This window comes from Nothoprocta perdicaria, unplaced genomic scaffold, assembly GCF_003342845.1.
Source record: "Nothoprocta perdicaria isolate Ctin4 unplaced genomic scaffold, notPer1 scaffold_31, whole genome shotgun sequence".
NCBI lineage: Eukaryota > Metazoa > Chordata > Aves > Tinamiformes > Tinamidae > Nothoprocta > Nothoprocta perdicaria.
In genome coordinates, this window is record NW_020455544.1 from 359,886 (window position 1) to 384,287 (window position 24,402).

Below are 24,402 nucleotides of genomic sequence, written 5' to 3' on the forward strand. Positions count from 1 at the left end.
GACTGGGAACTATCTCACTTCCAGCATGCACTAAGTCAGAAGATGTAATGGAAGAAACCAGAGATTCAGTTGATAAAGCAAAGCAGTTTCCTGGGGACTACAAGGTTGAAGAGACTGGTGGTCTCTTCAAAGTGACATAGGGCTACAACAAGCGCCATGAAATATCCTCTTTGCACTGAGACTAGCTGGCAAAATTCTTTAATACTAAAAAGCATACAAATCTCCAAGCTAAATACAGAAGAAAAATAAAAGCATGAAGGAGCTTGCAAAGTAATTGCATCTTAGCCCATGATATCTGAAAATGGCACTTGAGCAAGAATATTATCATATATCCCTATTTGACTATATGCCTGTTTGCWTACAGAGTTTAGGCTATGCTAAATGTTGCAGGTGAAGTATCTAAACACAGCTCAGGTTTAATACTCAAAGCYTCACAGCTTCTTAAATCTTATAGTTTGCAGGCAAACTTTCAAAGCTTTCCTTTGACCTAAGTGCACTTTTTAGAGGACACCATGTCTTGGGCACATTCAGCAATGGTGAAACCATTTCTTCCAGCTCCTGTGCACTGAGGGAGCCCTTCTGTACCCCCATCCTTGGCCATCACTAAATGCAACACCTCCCCATCATGATGTAAGTGAAACCACACACTGTGGGGATAAACTCTTTCTCAGATAAAAACTTTATCAGATAAAAACTAAAGTAATTTCCGTAAAGGCTTGGGACTAAGCCTTTGGGATTTGGGCCTAAGGCTTAGGCCTAAGTGGTCCCAAGAGGGCAGTCAGTAATTAWTAGAAACAACCTCTAATTCTCAGGAAAACATGCTGTGAAACCAAGAGATATACTCAGAACAAATCAACTGTTCCTCCATCAGCAAAATTAGGATGGATTTTTGAATAAAACCTCATTAAATTTGGCAGGGCAGTGTCCTGCCTCCGGAGAATGATGCCTTGCCTACAGAAATACAGCAGTGGAAATGCAYCAATGGAGAGAAACACAGATTCAGTGGACAGAAACATGGATTTGGGGATGGATAGGCCGACTGTTGRCACCTGAAGCACCCTGTGGCTGAGCATAATCATTCAGAGAAGTCACTTAAGGCAGGTGTTGAAGTTGATATGACTAAGGTTTTCATCTAAGCCAGATCAGGGTTTATGTCTGTTGCTAGATACTTTTTTTGGGTGTTAAGCAAAATAAATTGTGTATATATTGCATTTCAGAGCAGGAATGCGCTCTTAAGTCTGTACTAGTTCCAAGCAAACCAGTGATGAGTCACAAATTGGTCTTTCTAGGTGAAAGATTTAGTTAGTCCATGCTCATTGAAGTCAGAAAAATCATATATTAGTTTATACTGCACTCAAAATGTGAGAATAGCCTCAAAATGTTCTCTTATACACAAATGAAAGCACAGATTTGCAGCCTCTATATAGTCTGAGAATACCAAAACTAAACTGTACCTTCTGAGAATTTATTTTGGACTGGGAATGGAAATGGAAGAATATGTTACCTACCTAATTTGTAAGTTTGCTTAATTTGTGTGCTGTGGATTCCGATTCATGAATCTTTAGATTAGATATGATTTGCCTCACTCAAAATTTTTCTGCTTCAGTTCGTAGAGATAGCAAAAGAAACAGGAAATCTCTGTTACCATTTTTTGTTGCTTGTACTCCAAAATCACCCGAAGGCTTGAATATATGAATATTTGCTCTGAAGTTGACATTAGACTTTCCTGTTGAAAAGTAAAACATACTGCTCTGAAATGCTAACAGAGTAGTGCTTTAAATCTATCTTTCAGACTACCTAAATTGCTGCTTCCAGGAAGAGTGGTCTCCAGGGCCAGCCTGTGGCTCCCGAAGCTGCAATAATTTGGACTGGGTGAAGACCATGTGGGGGAGCAGAGGCTGAGGGTAAGTGGGGTGCAATATTCCAGGTAGTCTACTAGATGGTGACATTGCTGGCATAAGTGTGGCACTGTCACTCCAGCTTAACTGAATGCCTGGTGAAAGTCTTCATTCTGTTCTAGAGGACCTTGCCTTTCAGTAGCGGTGTGTGTTATCAGTAACTTCCCCATAGTAGCTTTTCTGATGAGGAGTCATTTCTTAGGTTTAGTTGTTGCCTAAGGCTAGATCCACATTTTAAAATAAAAGTACAGGTTGGCAGGCCTTTCCTCCGAAGTGCCAGCAGGCAGGGAGACATGGGCTGCTCCCCACCAGCTTTTCTTTCCTGAGAGTCAAAACCTCTTAAAAATCTAATCATTAAGGGCTCATTGCTCCTGACTGCCTGACATTACTCCTGAAAATAGCTATGGAAATAACATTTACAGTGCACATACCCATCCTCAACTGCCCATTGCCAAATCCCTGGTAAAGGATGCCGGGAGGTATCTCCCCTACCTTTGGAGGGAGCTTGGCATGCAATGCTGACCGACTACACAGCTGGCTTCAGACTGGGCAAAATGGGTCGTCTGAGCCCAGCAATTTAAATTAGGAGCAGTGCCATGGAGGGAGAGGACAGGGACAGCTGCGCACCAGGCTGCTGCCCACTGCTTGGGACTTGCCAAAGCTTCGCTCTCCTGCAAGAACACGTACGTTGCAGTGTCTCTCCATGCTTTCCTGCGGCTGTGAGTGCTTTTACCCACTAATGTGTTCCCTGCTCCGAAGCCCAGAAAAGGGCAGTTACCCTGCGATGCCCAAATGTGTGCCAAAGCCTCCGGTCTTGGCCGAGCCAGGAGGGTGCGATGGGCTGCCTGCATCCGGGCGGCTGTAGCTCTGCTGGGCGCCAGTGAGGACTGGGTTTTCCAGGACTGGTAGAGAGAACGAAAAGAAGGGAATACAAGGTATCGATTTCTTAAAAYACATTTTTGATGTCCTTCAATATACTTTAGTAAAAGATCCCACATGAGAAGAGCAGAGTTTGCTTTTCGTTCCTTCGTAAGGCAGAGACCTTGCTGCACTCTCTGCAACRAAAGTAGACATTTGTGTCTATGTTTCTGCTGCAGCAATTCCAGAGTAATTCTGGATTGTTTCTGCCTGATCAACAACTGGTTCTGTTACCAACAGGCAGTGTATAAAATGTGCTATGAGGAAACAAGCTTTCTGCCAATATATTTATAAATGTATTAAATACGTTGTTAGGATTTTTTTTTCATTTCTTTCGCATTGTCCCCACATGTCTCTCCTTCATTGTTACCACGGAAATGCACATGCTCACCTTGAATATCTCATTRTGATCTTTTATACAGAGACCTTCAAGGGTTTAAAAGAAAAAAAAGATCTTTTATTCAAAATAATTTCATCGGAGTAGACGGTTTTCCTGCAGCCAGTCTGGGTGCAGTGCCTGTGTTTTCCAGGTGCATTCTTGCTGACCTTGAATATAGCAAATAGGTGTAAATGACATTCAGGCCCCTCTGCTGCTGTCATTACGGGTTCTTTGTTATATTGCCGGAGTCACATTAGCATTACACTGAGAGTACAGTATTGCAGGTGAAAGAGAAAACTGAACCTCATGGATATTACAGTATAACAGCTTTGGCTCAGACTCCCGAGGCACTGAGCCAAGCGATAAYAAAATGTATGTTAAATTAAATACAACCCCCCCTTCCTACATTAGCATTAAGGATTTGACTTCCATTCCTAAAGAAAAAATGTTCTTTAGTTAAGCCTGATTCTGTCTGAGTTTGTAATTAAAGCAACTCAGACAATTTGGGGTTTATTACAAAGGGCAATGGGTTTGTTTTTGTTTTTAATTCTAATTAGGATAGTTTGTAAACAATGAATAGTGGATTTGGGTTTTGTATTTATTTGAATACAAGGGTTTTTTTCCAGAAAATAAAAATTAAATGTCCAACCTATGACTGTAGAAATCAAATTCAGCAGATTTTGGAATGAGCCCTGAATAAGTGGAACAAAATTTACTCAAATCTATGTAAATGGGACATGTTGTAAAAAACAATAACAACAAAAAGTTTTCAAAGAATCTTTTCACAAAGTTTCAGTTATGAAACATATATGTAAGATATTTCCATCATTGCATGTATCCATCGTAACTTCACATTTTTGTACTAGGAAATACAATTTTCAAAATGGCAGTGTCTTATTTAATGATATTTTAGGCCTTTAAAATAATCAGTTTATGTATTAAAAAACAGAGACTGCAAATCGTTAAGCATAAAGTAGTTCTCCTGAAAAAAAAAATATGGAAGGGCCTACAGGAGCAAATCCTGTGGGATCCAGGCTTCTTACTGCAGGAGTTTGTTATTTATTTGATCTGCCATTCCTTTTTAACTGTAGTTGCATTTAGACAGCACAAAGCATCTAGATAGCAAGGTTTTACCTGGAATATAAAAAAGAATTCTATAAAGTTCTTCCTCTCCTTGAAAAGACAGAACAGTGAAAATATGGGGAGTTACGTAGCCATCTATGCTCATGGTGGCAGTGAAGTGGCCTTTAAGTCATTCCTCATCTGCAGGAATGAAAAGAARAAAACACAGGATATGATCAAATTATAATTCTAAACCTAATTTTTCTGTAATGTTCTTAGCTTCTTTTTATTAATTACCAGATCCTGTGAACCGTTACATGTGTCACAGAAACGAGTCAGACAAGATGTTTGCCTATAATTAAACTGATAAAGAGCCTTTGGAATAATGTTGCAGTTTAATGAAAATGCATGAAAATGAAAACAAGATGCATGTACTGACAACAAAAATTGTGAACATGCTTGAGAGATCTGAGGCAGGAGTCAAAAGGGGCACTGAAAAACTCACCCTCTACCGATAGCCTGGTGGGTTCTGCTTGCGGTGAAAAGCTTACCTATCAACCTCCTCTATGGAAAATTTTGCCCATGAAGCTGATGGCAAACGATCTTAGCTTAACCTGAAATTGTTACATTCACTGGAAGATGGAAGTGCTTTTTTGTGCGTTGTCTCTTATTAATTGATTTCTAAGTAGTAATTGAAAAAAAAAAGGTAAAAATTAACATGTAGATTGACGAATTTCAAAATAAAATCAGTGTCATTGATACTGATTAACATAGTATGTCACAACATTGTATGCATCTTCAAAACGGTGAAATACAAAAGGAAAATGAAGACTTCTGTCTCAATATTTTTGCTGCTTAATTTGCTGTTGCTGATTGTTATAAAACTCGCCAAGATGAAAGAAAAATATGTTCTTCCTTTCCAGCACTTTGTTTCTCCGATTGATCTTTGCTCTCTCTTTTTTTAAACTGGGACCAACAGCAGACAATAAAATGAATGTCATCTTCCTTCCATCCATATGGGCATTCCTAGTTCTGTCTAAAAACTCACCAAAAATAATGATGGCAAGCTAAGRGGAAAACAAAAAACCAAAAAAAAAGAAGAGTGAATAAGTGGCAACAGATCTTGAAAAGCACTCCCTCCCTGCAATGGCAAATCTCAGCCTGTGCAGTTTGAACTGAGAAGGCAGCATGTGCTCTCTTTTCTGTGCCATGCAGGAGAGGCAGAGCGGAGCGCCCTGCGTGTCCTTGGTCGCCCTGGCGTGCAGGGCGGCGGGCTTTGCTCAGCTGGCACACAGAGGTGGATCAGAGAAGCACCGTGGCGTAGCTGCCACGGCAGCGCGTGCTCCAAATGCGCACCGCGTGCTGGTGGGGCTGCGCTGACATTTCACGGCCATCGTCAGGAGCTCGTGTTCCCAGGGGAGCGATGGGGCACCTAGGTGAGCAGCCCTTAGGTCTTCGAGCCGCGTGGCCAAGGTCCTCTGACAGGTCCTGTGGGGCAGTTCAGGTGCCTTGCTGTGTTTACTCTCTTTGTGCCGTGGTGGCTGCTCTCCTCATCCCGGCTGGTCCATGTGTGGGACTAGCCCATGCACTGCTTTGCTCTGACTCACCACACGAATCAGCTCTCGGCCTCTCCTCTCTTCCCAGCAAGACCTGGTATTCTCAGAAGTGGGATCAAAGACGTGAACAGGATGTCATGCTACTCACCCTCCTATATCCTTACACAGGAGTCTCTGTGGAGCATCTGTTGCAAGTGAAGATGGATTTTCACCCACTTGCTCAGCGAGGCAGCGCTGATAATTATCGCTTTGCTAGAGCCAGAGGAACTGCATGGCTTGGTCGAGGGAAGCATCTTGGGTGCAGGTGGCTGACAGATAGCAGCACCCTGTGAAGTCCTAAATAGACCCTTAGTAGGTTCTCATCCTCTTCTCTTGCTGTGAGTCCATGTGGATTGGGGMGTTTAGTCAAAGGTTTAAAAAAAACCCTCTTGGTCTTAAACTTTTTTTTTTTTTTTAATATATATATAGATTTTGGGCAGTTCTTAGAGCTTGTTTTATCATTTACAAGTAAGGGACAGACATTGCCAAAACTGAAATAAGGGCATAACCAGATTTAGAGCACGACATGCACAGATTCTAGCTCTGAACAGATACAGCAGGTCACAAGCTCTCTCCAAAATGTGCAGCACTTGGAAAGCTGCAGGCTCTGCGTAAGCTCATAGGCAGCTGGCTTTGAGCTCCTTCCCAACCAGAGCTGCACTGAGGAGCTCAGGGCGGAAATGTGGGTCTTTGCATGGGCAGAGTGACGCCAGTGTCACGTCCCTCATTCCTCCTCCAGCCTGCTGAGATGCTTCCCCAGCCAACATGCCTTTAATTAAAGGACAGGCTCTGTGTAGCTTTGACTATCAGCTTTGGACTCTGCCACCCAGGAGGCACTCCAGCTTAGTCACTTCTCTAGGCTTTCTCACCAGGCTCAGCAGTAGCTCTTGCAAAGAAGTAACATGCCAAACACAATCGGTTAAAGTAGTCATAAGTCTTATGTGCTRTGATCAGGCTCTTTCCATATTTTCTTTGAGCAGTAAGTGTGTGAACAATTCTGCCGAGAAGAGGGGGATGAGCCGTAAGATTTTAAATCACTGCTGATGAATTATTAATTCTCCAAGAAGCTTCTGGGAATTGAAAGTTGGAGAGACTAGTGCATTTCTGGAGGATGATTTAAAAAAAAAAAAAAAAAAAAAAAAAGGGAAAAAGGAAAAAGAGGTAACTTCCAAACATACAGAGATCATTAAAGAATGAGTTGTTGTTCCTGGGAGGGACAGTAGGAGAGACAAAGTGAGGAGAAAAGTACTGATTTTGGAGCATGATAAGCACAGCTGTCTTTTCTGGAAGACTCTGGATTTGCCAGGGTTGTATGCAAACATACAGAGAAATGGGCTTTAAAGACTGGCTAGAAATTATGATACGCCGACTCCTAACAGGACTCTCTTGAAAGACTGCTGCAGAATTGCCTGTTTGCTCTGGTTTGGGAGTCATGTGGTTCCCCAGGGAAGGCAAGCAGAAGCCCATTTCTGTGAAATACATGCACCCRGTCAGGCTGGTCCTGCTATTTCACACCAAACGACACCGAGTCTTCCGGGTTCCTTTACAATAGGACAGCTTAAGCTTTGACCAAACACAGGTAACCGCAGCAGCTCTAGTAATCCTGCCCTAACCAGCGTTAAAACAACACCCTGCACGAAGATGCCAGACTTTGCAGGCACAGACCAAAGTGTCAAAACTCAATGCTCAGTGAACATTAGGCTAAAGAATTTCAAATTTTAGAGGCTGGAACATCTCCATTACCACCACAAGTGGGGGAATGGGGAGGGTCCTATCTGAGCATTTCCTAGCTCCATATCTCCAGGCTCAACTTGTCTGAAGCCCTCATTAAAATGATTGGTTTGATGAACGACATGATGGATGTGATGAATTAGAAAATTAGCATCTTTTAATGGAGATTTCAGGTCAACTGGGTATATTATCCAATTAATTTGGCGCACAACTTTTGCAAGATCCTGCATATTTCCACCAGCACATGAGAAATTCAGCTCAAGCCCTGTTGAGATCAAGGCTTTCTATTCCTTCAGGTTGACGCAGAAGAAGAGAGTGCAACTTCCAACACCTGGACACAAGCAATGGGCTCAAGGCAAATGACCCAGATTTGCCTGTGATGTAAATGGCCATGGCTTCATAGGAGCACTCTAACACAAAGACAGCTTTAACTATCCAGATCCCAGCCACACCTGGGATTAGCTCTCATCCTCGTCACAAGGAGCCATTGTCATTCTCTTGTCATAGCAGGAGAGGAAAGGAAAGAGGAGCTCAAGAGCAACACCTTCATTTTCTTACATAGCCCTGTCCTGGGGAGACACTTGAGGTTTCTGCACCTTTCGAGAGACCCTGAGAACAGAATGTCCATGTGCTGGTTGTGTGGGCAGTGTCTCAGCCCCAGCATCGAGACTTCAGGGCTGGCTCAGCAGGGTGAGGCTTTGGGAATTTAAGCTAGAAGATATACCTGATAAGTGATATATTCCAAAAGATATCAGAGTTTTGGAGAAAGGCCTGCCTCTCTCATCAAACCCAAACAAGGGCACAARTCTTTGCAACTCCCCCACAATTTTAGGTCTGATGGACGTTAAATCAATGGCTTGACAAAGATAAAACCCAGGCATGTACAGGRAGAGGGCCTCGTCCTCGGCGCCCGATGTGCCGGAATACGGCCTCAGCGAGACGGAGGCAGCGTGCCGGCCTTCTCCRAGCATTCTGCCCAAGAGGGATTCCTCCCTAAATGCACAGCAGCTCTCCGGCAAGAAAAACCTTCCAGAAACAACCTGCATGACTGACATATCAGACGGAACATCGTGTCCTGTATTTCCCCCCAGGTAATGTGACTGAACAAAGGTGCGCTGTTGTCCGACGTTCCTTTTGCCTCCTTGTGCGACTGGTATCACTCGTGCCTCAGCAATGCCCTCCGCGCCAGGGAGACGCGGTGAAGCCGCGGCAAGTTGTGCAATGCTGTCAAAGAAATTTATGGGACAATATTTTGTTTTCGGCATGCTGCTCCTCCCACTCCTGCTTTTGTGAGGAATTTGCGCTGGCCAAGGTCATGTGAATTTGAGCGGTGGGGATGCCTGCCTGACAGTCTACCTCAGCAGGCCCCAAAGATGTATTGCCTTTCAAAATGCACAACAGCAATATATTAAAGGCATACCTAGCTTACAGCTATTTTATTCCAGGTTTGACTAGGTTTGCACTCCACACAGACAGAACTTCAATAATCACCCCAGAAGAGAGAGAGAGAGAAAAAAAAAAAGGCTAATTCAGAATAAAAGCATGAATCCATATCAATCATTTGTACAGGTTTATACACACATAGATGTGAACTCAATCAAAACTGATGTGGAAAAGCAATGAGTGGCTCTATTGACAATGAGTGATAATCACAGTGGAGAGGCACGTCAGCAACTCTTCCAGATGGGAGCTTCATAACCAGTGACATAATTTGAATGAGAAATGTCTCAGGAAAACTTAAATGTCATTGCTGTTCATGTTGTCACCACTAATTCCGTCATTTAGATAAATGCTCCGTTACAAGTCTTTAATAGCTATTCTTGCATTCTAAATAAGTTTCCTTCTTTGACGCCCAATGGTGAAGTGTCCCACTAGTCATTAAAGGTAAAATGGCAATGTAACAGCAGGCTAGCCCAAAATCATGGTTCACTTCTTGAGAAGTATTGAAGGAGCTGATACTAGATAGCCATGCACTTTTTTTTCACCTGATCTGGCTTCTCTCTMTMTATATATATATATTTTTTTTTATTATTTTGTTTTGTTTGCCACATCTTTGATCAAGTATGAAGTTCRGCGGTATGAAGTTCAGCCTTATTCCGTACATCAAGGGCATGCCGCAGAAAACCGAGTAAAAAAGCTATGAACATTTGTTCCAATAGTCTGCCTGGAAATACTTGTTACAGGGCTCCGAGCTCTCCAAAGGAGATTTTATGGAGGCATTGTAATCAATATAATTTTCAAAAGAAGGCTTCATACCTTTGCAAGTACACCTTAAAGAGAGATAATACCGGGTCATTTTCCAGCCCAGGCTTCCTTAAGGACATTAATTCATGAGCCTATTTTATAACTGACAGCTGAACTGTGAACTTTGTTTTTTTGCACAGTATGTGCGACTGTGCTCCCAAACCCCCAGACAATGCAGTGGAAAAAAACTGGAAAATGCAGTTATACCTCAGCCCCATCACATGACTTGTCTGTTCTTGACCCCAAGTTCACATTCAACTTAACTAAGAAAATGAAACAGATATATAACAAGGGAAATGGAGCTGGGGGAGGGGAGTAATAATGGCCACATGCTGCAGTACAGAGGAGAACTGGAGCAAAGTATTAACACATGAAAATCGCAATTCAAGGCAGGAATGAATCAAATGGGCTACAATGACTGTAGAAAGACTGCAGTGCATCCAAAGTATTTTCTGTGAGGAGAAGAAAAAGAGGTCACCCAGGGACTGAGAGGAGGGACAGGTGTCAGCCCTTAAGAAGTTGATATAAAAAAAAAAAAAAAGCAAAGACAAACAAAAAAATACAAACCTCACCCTCTGATCTAAACCTCACCCTCTCATCTAATTGGCTTCCTCTGCTGTGTTTTCTTGACCTGCCATAATTCTGCAAGGAGCTCTACAACTTTGTAGTTCATCTGTTGCTTGAAACAAACTGACTCATCAAGTGCTGCATTTTACTGCTCTGTTTACACTACTGTAACAGTCTTTACAGTACAATAGTTCACTGCTATGTCCAAATATATTTAAAAAATAAATAAAAAAATGTGCAGAGGTATCAAGGCAGAAACGTATTTTCACTTTTGGACCGCATAAGAGAACATGCATAGTGCACTAAGTCTGTAGTAGACTTGGTGTATATATCCCATCCAAAGTATTAAGTATTTAAGCTTTGTAAGACATATATATACATAAGATTGTCTGCAAGGCTGCTTCTGTCTTCAAGAAGCCTTAGTATGAAACACAGGATTCAGACTGAAAAGAGGAAGGATGTCAGGGAGAAAAGAACCTGAATTTGATCATAAAACCACATTTGCATATACCATACACAGAGGAAGTGGTGAGGTGGTGAGAAAAAACTCTATAGACTGCACAGAAATATTTACTATAGCAGCTGAGTTAAAGAATATGCTTGAGCCCCAAATAAATTGATCGCCACCRCCTAATTTGGCATTTTGCTTCATTTTCGTCAGAGTTCTTTATCTATTGCAAATGCTTATACCTCCTTTTCACCTGCTGATTTAGAAAGGCAGAGATGAACAAGACCAAGAGAAGCAAGATGTAGCTGTGGGGCAGGTGTGTGCAAGCTCTAAGTGCACAGTTCTTCTACAGGCTCCAAATGCACAGCTCTGTAGAGCAGCCCTCTCTGCCTTACCTGTAACATCCCTCCTGCTGAGCTTAGGGGTTAAGCAAGAGGAAGTTAGGCTGCACGATGCTTTTGTGATGCAAAGAACTCTTCCTTAGMGACTGTTTCAGTGACAACCCAGTGCTATATAAGGCCACATAGGAGCATAAAGAGTATAAGAGCGTAATTTTCGAGTGTAGATCTGCATTATATATCTTAGGGTATTTTGTCCAGTGCTCAGTCCTAGGCAGTTGTTGCAAATGGGCATGAATGGGCATGAATGGGCATATGCGATGGGAAGCACTTGTTATAGCCTAGTTGCATGAACTATTTCAGTACTTAGCAAAGCAAATTACACATATAAATGATAGTCATGAACTCGCAAGGCCAATGCTACTATGATTCTTCATCATGAACCTGCTGGTTTAACGTCAGTCAAGGATTTCGTGGCTGAGGGGTGAATTCATACTATACAACAGTTCAGGAGATTACAAGTGATTTTAGAGGACTTTTTCTTTGCCTTCTCATTGTCCCAGTCAAGTATTAACCTTTTGCAATTATTCTTTCTGCCTCTAGGGTTCAATGATGCTTTTTTTTCTTCCACACTTTGAGCATGGTTTCCAAGTGTTCAGGTACAGTGAAGCCCTCGGTGGTAAACAACTAAAATTCACAACTTAATTTGAACTCAGAATTGACATAGCTGAATAAAGCAAGAAGGCCGACAAATACACATTTTCTGTAGCTGCCGACATAAATGAGACACAGTATTGTAATTTGGCTGGTARGTTTTATAGAAAATCAAAATCACAATTACTATAAACAATAGCCTCAAAAAAAAAAATTATTCCAAAGACAAATAGTTGTCCTTGTAAGGTCACAGTTCCTGAAAGCTGTACAGTATTGTCATTTGCTTGAAAAAATAGTTTGTTGCTCCCTAAAATATAGCTATACTACATGGTACTAATAGCTATGTTGCTTATATGTTTGCACCTTGGTAATGGCAATTCAGTATTTGGCATTTTCAAAGCTAAATATTTTATACAGCGTACTGCAAACACAGACTTTTCCTTAAAATGGCAAGGCACATAGAGATGAGTAACAAAAATTATACTGGAGATGAAAAAGAAGTGAGATTTAAACTTCATGTAGAATACTTCAAAGATAAAACCCAGTAGAGGACACAGAAATGATATAATATATTGCACAGTAGTAATTTTCGTTAATACAAATGAGACTTGTATGCTCTTGGGCTGACATCACTGCAAATGGCAAAAAAAAAAGAGGTTCTGAAACACTAGACACTAGATATACTGGAATATAGAAGATACGCTGCAGTAAGATGTAGCRGGCAGAGAATTAAAAGACCAAAATGGTTCTGAGTAAGTGAAAGTAATACTACAGTTTTAGTTATTAAATTGTGAGTTCCTACTTTGTAGTTTAGCATTATTTACTATTAAATCATCACACATCTGTTATAAAAAGAGATCACAAAATGATATCAAGTTGTCATGCCTAGAAGGTTGCTGCTGTGGCTGCTATGGGAGAAGGATTTTGAGGCAGTCACTTAAAACCATGATGAGAAAACCCGAAGTCAACACAACTGCCACAGCTATCATGGTTCAGCTTGCCTTGTCCCGTTGCCTTGTCTTTTTGAAAGCCGAAGGGATGATGAGCCATGTATGTGTTAAATGCCACAAAGGCTATCATATCATGTCCTGGGGCAGGGAAAATAATCAAAGCAATGATGCATCTCCATCACTGGCGAGAGATGGTGAGGGTATGGAGGAAGGGAGAGCAGAGAGAGGCTCTAGTCTTGCAGTTCTCTTTCATGATCCATCCCAAGTGGCATGAGCTCAGCTTCCACAAACAGGCACAGGCACGAAAACCTTCTCAGATGTTCAGTCTCACTTTTTCCCCTTCTCCCTCCCATGCAAGCCTGAAAATATTGGTCTATATAGAACAAATAGGCCATTATATAGTGTATTAAACAAATCCGGCAACTGTTCTGATAGACTTGATCATTGCATACTTTTGTGTCACGCAGAGCTGTGCCATAAGTTCTTTTACAGGCACCCCAGGCAGTGTCTCCTCCATTTATACACTGAGACACTTCAAAGAAAACTACTGTGTGAAAGCTTAACAAAAGCAGTAAAACCCATTTTGCTGCTCTTCTGTGTGCAGTGGGCTCTGACTTAAATTCTCACAATCATTCCTGCATAAAGACAAGATCAGTCTTATATCTACTTTTTATTTTTTTTAACATTAAACCTCAACAGGCAGAAGTATGATCAGAAATAGAAGCAATGGTTGATTCTATGTGTCTCTGGCAGCAATGGTAAAAACAGTGGCTACACTGGGTGGGAAGAACTAAAAATAGAGCCGTGTCCTCCTCAGTTGTTCAGGTAACACCATCTTCTGCAACACTGCCAAACTCTAGTGCTTAGGCACCATTKTACCCATTGGAAAAATATTGACTGGCTGTCCACAGTGAAATCCATGCTGGCACTGCTGTTAATTAATCATGGTGAACTAACGGATCAAAATTTTGAAGAAAATATGTTCTCTTACACTTTGAAATTATTAATTTTACTGAGCCCTGCTAAAATATTCAACTTCAATCCCTTTGCAAGTCAACAAACAAGAAAGCGGTACAAGTTCTTTCTCAGAGACATTTGTTTTCTAATATAAAATCAGGTTTCATTTACCTTAATTTGTTCTGTTTGCTAGGAATGACTGTGCCTATTATAGCTCAGGCTTGAATTTTAAAATCCAATGACTTTCTCATKATTTTATTAGTATGTTGGTCTCACACACCAGTGGCATCTTTCTTTACCAAGCATCTCTAGATTTCCTCTTTACCTCTGGAGTATTATCTGTAAATATAAATATTTCTAGACCACCTGCAGTCATAACCTTCATGGTAGTTGAGTCAAGCCCAGGTCTCAGCTTTCAATGGGAAAATGAATTATTTCTCTCTATTTTCTAATTCATTCACTAGATAGGAGGTTTCTTTATATCTCTGAACTTCAGAGTGGCAGATCTTTGGAGGGCAAATTTTTCTTTCTCCTCACACTATGAGGCCAGCTGTCCCCACAACCATCAGAACAACTTTGTCCTACATTTGCCTCTTACTCTCTGATTTATTTAGGATGTCTGTCATTACATGTGTACCAATAAGAAAAGAAATGCAGATATCACACACAGTCCTGAATTGCTGAGGAACAACTAAAAATAATAACTGGATAATTACAGATATGGTGCAGGTCATAATTCTGGATTCACTGATGCCAAAGATCCAAAGACAAGATACAAACTCCTAATGAAAGATGAAAAGCTAAGGTATTCTTTTTCTTTGCCCAATTTATTTATGTAAAATCCGTTTCCCATTTATTCATGATAAACAGAATTGGAAACATTTTCTTAAAGCAATAGAAAGTAAGATATTGTCTTTTCCTGAAACAAGAATTTTGGGAGCCCTGAAATAAGGCTCCTCTCAGAGTTATGGTAACAAAGATTGGCTGCAAACAACCTTTGCTGCTTGGTTCACCTTAAATTATTTTTGATAACCCTTTTCCTGTTACAAACAAGATACGTCCCATGTGCGTGCTTGGAAGGCTGACAGAACTGGTCAAAGATGACTTATGAYTCATGAAAGATCACTCCCGACCCCAGACCAGGACATGGGCACTGGCAGCACACTCCGTGTYGGCACACGGGAAGCAGGGAAACCCCGATCAGATCAGCAGGATGAAAAGCCCCATGAGGAAACTCAGCCAATTTATATAATCTTTAAGAAGTATAATCTGAGACTRGTGCTGGTACAACATAAGCATCAGCATCAAACCCCTCTCGGCCAGCRAGATGGCAGAAAGGTGAAGTTAAATAAACTCCTGAAATGCCGTAAAAGAGAAGCTAGTGAACACGACAAAACCACTATGGAYGAGAAAACGCAAATCTGATCTCAAATTGAACATGAATTAAATGAGGATCACAAACAGCTAGTGTGTCAAATGAAAGGGTTTTATTATTGCACTATGCCACAGGAGAAAACAGATGACTTTGCAATACCTATGGGAACAGATAAGCATTAATGACAGCATGAGAAAGATGAAAGAGATTAACTAGCTATTCAGGCAATGTGTCCTTCCTGCCCTGACCTACAATGCAATGCAATGCAACTTATTTTTTACATAAAATACGTAGTACATCCCATAAAATGCTTTATAGGGGAGTCAGGTGAGGTAGAGACACAGAGAAAAGCAATCCACAGAGAAAAGTTACAAGTAATTGTCAGAAAAGTCTGTCCAGCTTCCTTGTTCTTCCTTCTATGCCTACAACTATTTTTAAAAAACTGCAAAATTTTCTTTATGTTTTCTACCCCTTCTGTGTCTGTTTATACACTGTAGTGGCACAAACCAATGTGAGATGCAATGCATTTATTATTGCAGTTTACTTACTAATACAGAACTTACTCTTTTGGTTGCTTCAGAATCAGCTAACAGGATAAACATTCCTTACACTTGTCAGTCTTCAACTTCTTGCATAATAATCTTGATAAATTCATTTTTTAAAGATACTTAAAGAAAGATTTATCTAGTACTCTGCAAATCAAAATTTTGCAAACAATTCTGCTTGATATCTCATCTCAAATCAAGACATAGCAAATAGTTATAAGTGGTTACACCTGAAAAATGTTGCCTAGGTGTTTCCTCTGAGCCAGCCAGCACTAAAAGATTTAATGAGGTCGTAATTTTGAATGCACAAAGTTGCAAGCAGTGTTTGCAATGCCTTTCAGGTGACTGCAGTAATTTCTTCTGGTGTTTTGTTTCATTTTTCCCTGTGAATTCATCATGAAAGGAATATCATAGTGGGCATTTTTTCAATTATAAGAACGGTATAATTTTATCAGAGAGTGCACTGTAATTATGTTTAAAAAACCCCACGAGCCTGAGAGGAAGAGAGGATAAATTGAGGGGGAGACAGGAAGGAGGAAGAGTTCAAAGTAATTTCTTGTTGAGGGAAAAAGGAGGTGCAGACAAAAAGCAGGAGCAGTCAAACCAGGGCACTGCCCTTCTGCTGGAAACACACAGGGCAGGAAACAAAGGAGACAGAGCACCAGGAAGAGCAGAAACCCAAGCTGTCAGTGAAGACATGTGGGACAAATGGTAGCAAGTTTTCACATTTCTAAAAATTAAGCACAATTTTATTGTTGGCCTTAGAGTCAGCAACTGTGTGCGGAGCTAATAAAGGCAGTAATGAAGTCATTGGTTTGAGCTGAGACCTGCAGCGCATCCCTCRTGCCAAGCCCACCGTGTTGTGCGTGTCGCGGCCGCTGATGCCAGTCAAGCGGTGCTTGCACACGCCAAGTCCGAGCTGGGCCCGCGTACACCTATCCAACATGCCAAGCTACATCAGGCAAAATGGAAAAATAAGGAGGAAGCAATGACAGGAATGGCAATGAGCTACCATAAAATAAAGAGCTGAGCAAGGAGCAAGAGCCACAAATCAAGCAGAGTATCGAAATGAATAAGAGGGCAATGGGCCAGGGCAGGGCACGCGTCTGTCTTTGTTCTCACAGCAGCCAGGCCAGCTCGCTGACCACACATGTTTTCTAAAGGCCAAACTACTGGAATGCCCAAGATGGAGCTGGAAACATTTTTTACATAACTGAATTGTATGCATTACAACATCAGCAACGATATTTTAAAATATACCATAAGAATTGCTGGTAGATATTAGCAGTCACTTCMTATCAGTCGTGGATGAAAATGGGAGCTGCAGACATTCTGCTCCATGGCAGGGATATTGCCAACCCAACCCTCCCAACCATTCCAGCCCTTTACTTGGCAGCATTTGCAAGGCTTGCAGCACTTGGGAAATTGGAAGTGTGCAGCAGAAGTTGCCACAACTTAAGGTTCCAGTTTGTAAAATAACATAGTCTGTCTTTTAGTTCTCGTAGAAGAAATACACTTTGTTTGACTTACAGAGGCTTTMACTCGCTATTTTCATCAGCCTCTGRCATTAGGACATACGGACAGTGGGGGACCTCTCAGCAGTCGCTAGATCACTGGTAATGAGTGATGCCTCCTGTGGCTCACCCCCAGCGCTCTTCCAAAGACATCTGGAATTAAAAAATGGAATTTTCTATTACCCAAATTGAATGCTTGAACTAAACCTCTAAATTCCTGTCCGTGACTAGAAGCATATTCCAGGAGGTTTCAAGTAAAGCAGGTAAAAAATATGATGAAATTTCACTTAGGGACAACTAAGATTACCCAAGACAGACTCGCCATCACACCATCACTCTGCCTAAAGATGATAGAAACAAATCTCTCATTTTCCCTTGTTTCCAATACTCTTGATAATTTTATCTCATCAGACACCAAGGTCTTCCCCATCAACTGTATCAGGCATAGTAAAACAAGATGGTCTCTCATTTCATAATTGTTTCTGCATTACTATGAGATCGTCAATGAACTTATTTTCATGATTCTAGCATCTTGTTAAGCATCTCTTCCAAACAAACGTATTATCCTTGAGCAAAGTTTTTGATTATTTGTAACAAAAGAGTTTGAATGTGTTCACAGTCGAGAAGAGATCCATTTATTTTGGCAGGAATTCTCATTATGTAGGACTGATTCCTTAATTTTCAAGCTAAGCACAGTGTCTAAGACAATAGAACTAACCTTTAATACTGCTTCTGTCCTTTCACAGCTGTCACCATAGTGCTATGCTTTTGCATTGCAAGATTATACAAGAATTCTTATGAAAATTACTTATTACATTCACAAGAATGCCAGTGTGATTAATAATGATTAAATTTTTGTAGTACGAAGTGAAGAGCTACTTAGGATTTAAGGATGGAATGCTGCTGTCTGAGGCTGACATAAACGTAACTGAAACTAAGAGCAGAACTGCTGTGCATGACTGATGATAAGACCTGTAATAAGCATGGGAGGAAGTTGTTACATCATTAGAAACTGAAATCATGAATAGCTCTTTTCTCAGTTCTCTTGTATTTTGCCCTGCAGACTTTGAGGTATTATTTCAGTAAGAAAGTTATAAGAAAACAAAAATTACAACAAAATGCTTACATRTACTCTTCTAAAATTCACTTCTTTGTTATATGATACTTTTTTTTTCCAGAGGAGCATCATTCAGTTGTTCTCAGTGATAACAAAGATCCTCAGAGCAAAGCTTGGGCAGAAAATCATTTCCCCATCCTGTATCAGGCAGGATTGCCTTTATCAGAGAGACTCACAGCTCATTCTAGAGCTACCTATTAAACCTCCATGATTTGCTCTTCCACTTTCAGGCGATGGAAAGCCTGTTGCATGACAGAGTTCCTGCTGCTTCATCACTTTGCAGTGGGTCTCTGCACCCTGCCTCTTCCCAAGTAACACACTCCTTCAAAAAGTCATATTTATGCTTCCAAATCCAGTTTATAATAATCTAACCATCATCTTTGGTGTCCAACTTTAGAAACTTTTCAAAAAAAAAAAAAATCCCTGTACCTCCAATAACCTGTCCTCTGAAAACTAGGCTATTTCTTCTGAGTGAGGGCTCAAAACCTGAGATGTCTAAAAATAAACATTGGGCTTAAAAAACCTAATCACAATATTTTAAGGTGATTTAACTGTAATGTCTCAGACTTATGGCAGCATTCTCAAGGGGTTTATATTTCGTCATGTTTGTGCAAATGACAGACAGAAATACTTATAGAGGGACATAACATTCTGCATAGCCCTGGTGAATAACTCACTATTTTTGCAAGGAGGAAACAGCTTGCAGCAGCTGCTGGAGCAGAAAGGCAGAAATCTTAATAAATTTAGTCAAGAGAGGTCAGAATAAATCCCCAAACAATCAAAACTGTTTTAATTTTGAGTAATGTTTTCCTCTAGGACGTAAATTATTCAAGCACCGAGACACCACTGCACAGCTAAGAACTTCCCTGCATTTCATCTTGGGAGTGGTCCCTGATCTCTCTTTGAAGCAAAGAAAGAATAAGCCTTCACTAAGAGAAGTTTAGAAGCCTTTTAGAGATGGACTGGCCAGGAGGCAAGGAGGGAAACGGTTCCTCTGATGGGCATTTCTTGCCTGTCTGCTGAGGTGTGAGAGARGAGCTGAAAGAGAAACGCTGTGGCCCGCCACCCCTCTCGCATCTCTTCCAGATGCTGAACCAGAAGGAAGCTGCTGGCACATCAGAGAAATGCTTCACATGTTTGCAGAGTGCTTGACCATAACATTAATAATATCATGCTTAAGTTTTTCCCCTGCAAAAGGATTTTTTTTTTTTTCACCTGAAGATGTTTAGCGAGAATGCAGCATCCCTGGCATCTGCTTTCCCTTCTAGCACTGCAGATGCCCAGAGGCAGTGTCAGAAGAGCAGTGCTCTGCCCGTCCCTTCATGTGCTGTGCCTGACCATGCYCTGGTGTGGTCATGCAGCCCTGCTCTGTTCACCCACGCACTCTTTAATCTACCAGCAGATTGTCGATTTTTACACTAGGTTCGAAACTCCCATTTGGGTTGGAAGCAGCCAACACTGACTGTGGACCAGGGGAGGCTTTTATGCTGCTAAATCATTCGTCACAAGCCTGACAGGTAGACACAGTGGTGAAASTGCGCCTTGCAGTCTTACATCTAAAATGCCTCTGCAAGTCTGTCTTAGCAGCGAGGAAAGGCAAGGAAGAAGACAGACATACATATATCTAAGTTAATATATTTGTGTGTGTGTGTGTTAAATTCCTCATCTATAGAAGGGAAGCAGATTCTGCTCAGCATGGGTCTGCAAGCTCTCAAATTTCCCTTTAGCTCCTATCCGTAAGGCAAACAAGGTGGTTAAGCTGGGCTAAGAAGGGAAGGCCTGACCTGCAGGGCAGAACCATAACCCTGCATCCAGACCCCGGTCTTGCAACGCAGTGTGTGCGGCACCGGCCGCTTTAGGAAGGGAGTCGAACCAGTCCATGGATCAACCGCCAGGGCTTGGCAGGGATTAACGGGCAGTCAGCACACCCGAGGAGCAGCTGCCCACACCCAGCAAGAGGTGACAGGAGAGGTTTGCTGGAGATCCCCCCCTGCACAGACTGAAGCACCTCGCTCAAGAAGGCAGCCGAGAAGATCTCTCCACTACTCCTGCACAGACTGAAGTACCTCGCTCAAGAAGGCAGCCGAGAAGACCTCTCCACCTGGTGCTCAGTGGCCAGAAACTCTCTTGGGATTAAGATGGCCTGCATAGCTATGAGCTCTTTTCAAAAATGATGGCAAATTCGGAAAATAATAATCACAGCATGGAGTGTGTGAAGATCTGAACCCTCACACTGACACCACCTTACCAGGACTTGACAACAAAATGAATGCAGAAACCTGACTAGGACCCAATGATGCTCCTCTGCTTCAGCGCTGCATGTTTTGCTACTCCTGTCTGCGCAGCTTCCTCATGCTCATTGGGGCAGGAGAGCCTTGAGAGCGAAACGGGAAGTACCCAAGATTTCTAAACTTCGGCTAATTATCTAATGAATCAGATCACCGATGGGCTAACAGTGCTCATCAAGGGAACTGAGTCACAGCCAAGCTTCCACACTGGGTGGCAGATCACTGGCCGCTGTATCGTAAACAAGACCTGAACACCACATGGGTGGTGAATACCAGAGTATTAAATACATTCCTCTGCTCATGGCTCGGAGTTCCTTCAAGGATTGTTTTCTGGAAAAAAAAAAATGGCCTTGCAATGTCTGCTAGATAACACTGCATAGCTGTGAGATKTCGTGAGTTCTGAGCTGTTTTATTGGAAAATAAAACCTTCCTTCAGCCGCTAATGAGAATGAAGAATTTATATTTAATAGAGCTTAAGTGGTAGTGGAGAAATATTGTGTCTTAAATTGAGGCCTCAGCTCCTAACAGGCCTTCTCAAACAGTGTGAGAATGTTTATACAGAGATGAAAATCACTGTAGCACCTAGCCATCTGCATGCCCCTCCATCTTTATCTTCTTCGTGTGAATTATAATGGAGATTTGCAGGCATCTGTGGTCTGCGGAATAGCTTTGTTTAAAACCTAATTGCCGTGTATCAGCAGGCATTCTCTTCAGCAGAGGCCTGAACAGCCTGTACAGATAAATATTCTAGGTGGCAGCTCCTTTCCCACCTGGCAAAGCATCTTCCTGCTTGGGCACACGGAACAGGACAGAGCAGGGCAGACCGGCATGGATTTTGTGAGGCAGCAGAAATTAGGTAGCCTGTCGAGCTCTCCGTCACACAATTATTGTAGAAACACGAGTGTTAAACCTGTTATGATTTATTTTTTCACATGAGATTTATGTAGAACAAGTTTTATACAGTCAATACTACAATCTTTTATAAGACTGCTGGGAAAACAAACAAGAAAAAAGAGATAGCCGAAAGGAGGTGATTTGATACAGGTGACACTGCACCAGAGCTCTTTTATTTCTTACTCCATATAGCCCCTGAAGACTTGTTTAATCAACAGCAGTATCCAGTTTGGTCACTGCATTCCTTCCTTTTTTTTTAATTCTGGAAGTGCGATTTACGAGCTCCTCTTAAAGTGTCGGAAAGGGAAGAAGTTTATTGAACAGGGAAGTCTTGAGCTCTGCCAGAATTTCTGAGCATAGATCTCTCGCCTAGTGCTTCTCCAGAGGGAGTCATCTGATAATGAGATATATGCGATGGGTACGTGACTGCAAGAAACAAGGAAGTATATTAAGAAAACAAGTTTTCTCCTTGTCTTCTCCTGAATTTTGTGCTGTAAATTTCTGTGATGGGCTCCATAGAAGTGAACAATTCCAGTGCAGAATTTGGGATAATCTCATGTTTGACAGGCTTTTTTACTTTCATAAGGATCTGTTTGAAGTATGTCATTCTATTGAAAAATCTTCAGTGATAAGAGGTCATGATGATTTTTCTTTCTTATTTGCTAGTCACAAGCTACTTCACTGTGTAGTAAGAAGGTTAAGGCACYGGAATTGAATAAAAGAGCCAGAATGTTCTAATTCTAATATTGATGATGAGGAGCAGCACATCAAAATTTTAGCTATGACTTCTGATCCTAGAACATAAATTCATGTATGTGTTAGTCCTGTTCTGCAAAAGCCGTATTCAGCCTTACCACTAAAATGCATCGGAGGCTGTTGAAGGGTAGATTGATTTAGAGTCCCAAGGCAGCCTGCCCATGATCCATAACTTTGAGAAACCRAGAAGGTCGCAGGTCTTTCAAGCCCACACTCAGTCACAGACGAATAGAAGATGATGAACACACTAAGGAGGTTAGAGCCTCATTTTTTGAATACCCTTGAGCACATGATAGCAGAGTTTTTCACTGCTCTAAGAAAAACCCGATAGTCAAGTTGTGATTTAGAAAGGCTATAATTCTTAAAATTTTCACTCACTGCTTTGGAGAGAAAAATAACAGGAATACTAATTGGCTGATGAGCCTGAGGAACAACTCAGGCAAATTAAACAAAAGGAGATTTATTTTTGCCCTCAGTTCTTTGACCATCTTTAAAATCTTGCCAGAGGTTGCTAATATTTGAGGCTCCTAATAATTAAGGATGTTAAATACTTTCTTTTTTTTTCAAGTGAAGATTAACATCTATTACTAAAATGTTCTTCAACTATTCAAATAGAAATATGGTCTGGAATGTAAATGCCAAAGTACATCCTCTTAGTAATCATATTTTAAAAGCCTATCAGGAAACTTGAAGGTATGGATCACCAATAGCTCTTTTGTCACAGTAGCTGTAGAAAACCACAGTGGATATGTTAGGCTCCTCAGTTATTCCCTAGGTCACCTGAAAGTTTGTTTCTAGAAGTATAATTTTCATTTTCTTTCTTGTTCTTTTTTTTTTAAGAATCTGTGCACATATTTCCAAAAAGAAGAAATGACAGTGCTAATGAGCAGGCTAAAATGAAAAACAAATTAGTGGGTTTTATCAGTGCATGACAAACTTCTCCCATACCAATCCCACCTCTTCATTGTTAAAAATGTGATAGTGCTGTAATCTGGGTGAAAACTTTTATTTCAGATAATTTCTTAACCGGAATTTATTTGCTTGTGGAAGCAAAAATCTCACTAAATGGAGTGCTTGAGTACATCAGTTAACCCGCTGCAGTGAAATAGGACTGCTTGTGTGCTCCAAAATATGCTTGTTCTTAAATGTTACATTCAAGTGAAGCCAAAGAAAATAGGTATAGAACAGAGACAACAAAGGAACATGAGTGGAATTATAAAGGTTCAGTGCAAGGAGGTGAAAATGGGAAAGTTGAATCAGTCATTGGGGCTGGGTGCAGGGGGGAGAACCTGAAAATATTTGTCATGGGAAGAAAATTTGAAGACTTTTGAGTTCATTCTCAGTGCTCTTTGTTCTGGGTGAATGTTCAGAGGGAGAAAGTTTTAAGCAAACAGAAGGTAGTATTTGCTGAATGTGATTTTTGTGCTAATCATTGACAGATTTTCTATGAGGTGTTTCATTATATGGATTCCATTCATCCCAGCAGTGAGCTGAAGTACCCCTGGATCTGTGGAGTCCAAACAAAGAAAGATGCTCAGACAGAGAAGAGAAGACATAACGCAAACTAATAAATTAAATCATTAATTTTACAGCAGAGAGATCTGTGAATTCTAGGTGGCTACATTCATTTCCCAAGCAGAAAGGCTGATGGGYTTTTTCAAGTAAGAGATGTGCAAGAAATGACTCCTGCAACGTGCAGCGCTCGCTGCGAGTGCAGCCGTGCGGGGTGCTGCAGCAGAGCCGGCGCGCGCAGCGCAGCAAACCCAGGGTTGGGCGCGCGCCGCGCTTTCCACCAAGACCTCGCAGTTTGAAGGCAGGGCCAGATGTCTTCGGCTGGGTTTTCCCGGCAGGGAGCTCATTTGTGTGGAGGCAGAAGGTGCTGGTATGAGCTTCCGTGGTGCAGCTGTGCACAGAAACTCCTGCCTCGCTTTCCAGCTGTTGCCACCTCCACCCCTGCTCAGAGGTTACCACCTATGAGTTTTTCCAGTGAAACTGTTTTTAAGGCTGCTTTGTAAACCAGATATACTAAATGCTGCCTGTAGCCTTCACAAAATAGCTGGAGGGATGGTAGAAAAGAAAAAAAAATAAAATAAAAAGAATTCTATATGGAGGAGGAAATTCAGATTAAAATGCGCCATATAGTCATGGTATGTCATTCAACCATTCACCAGC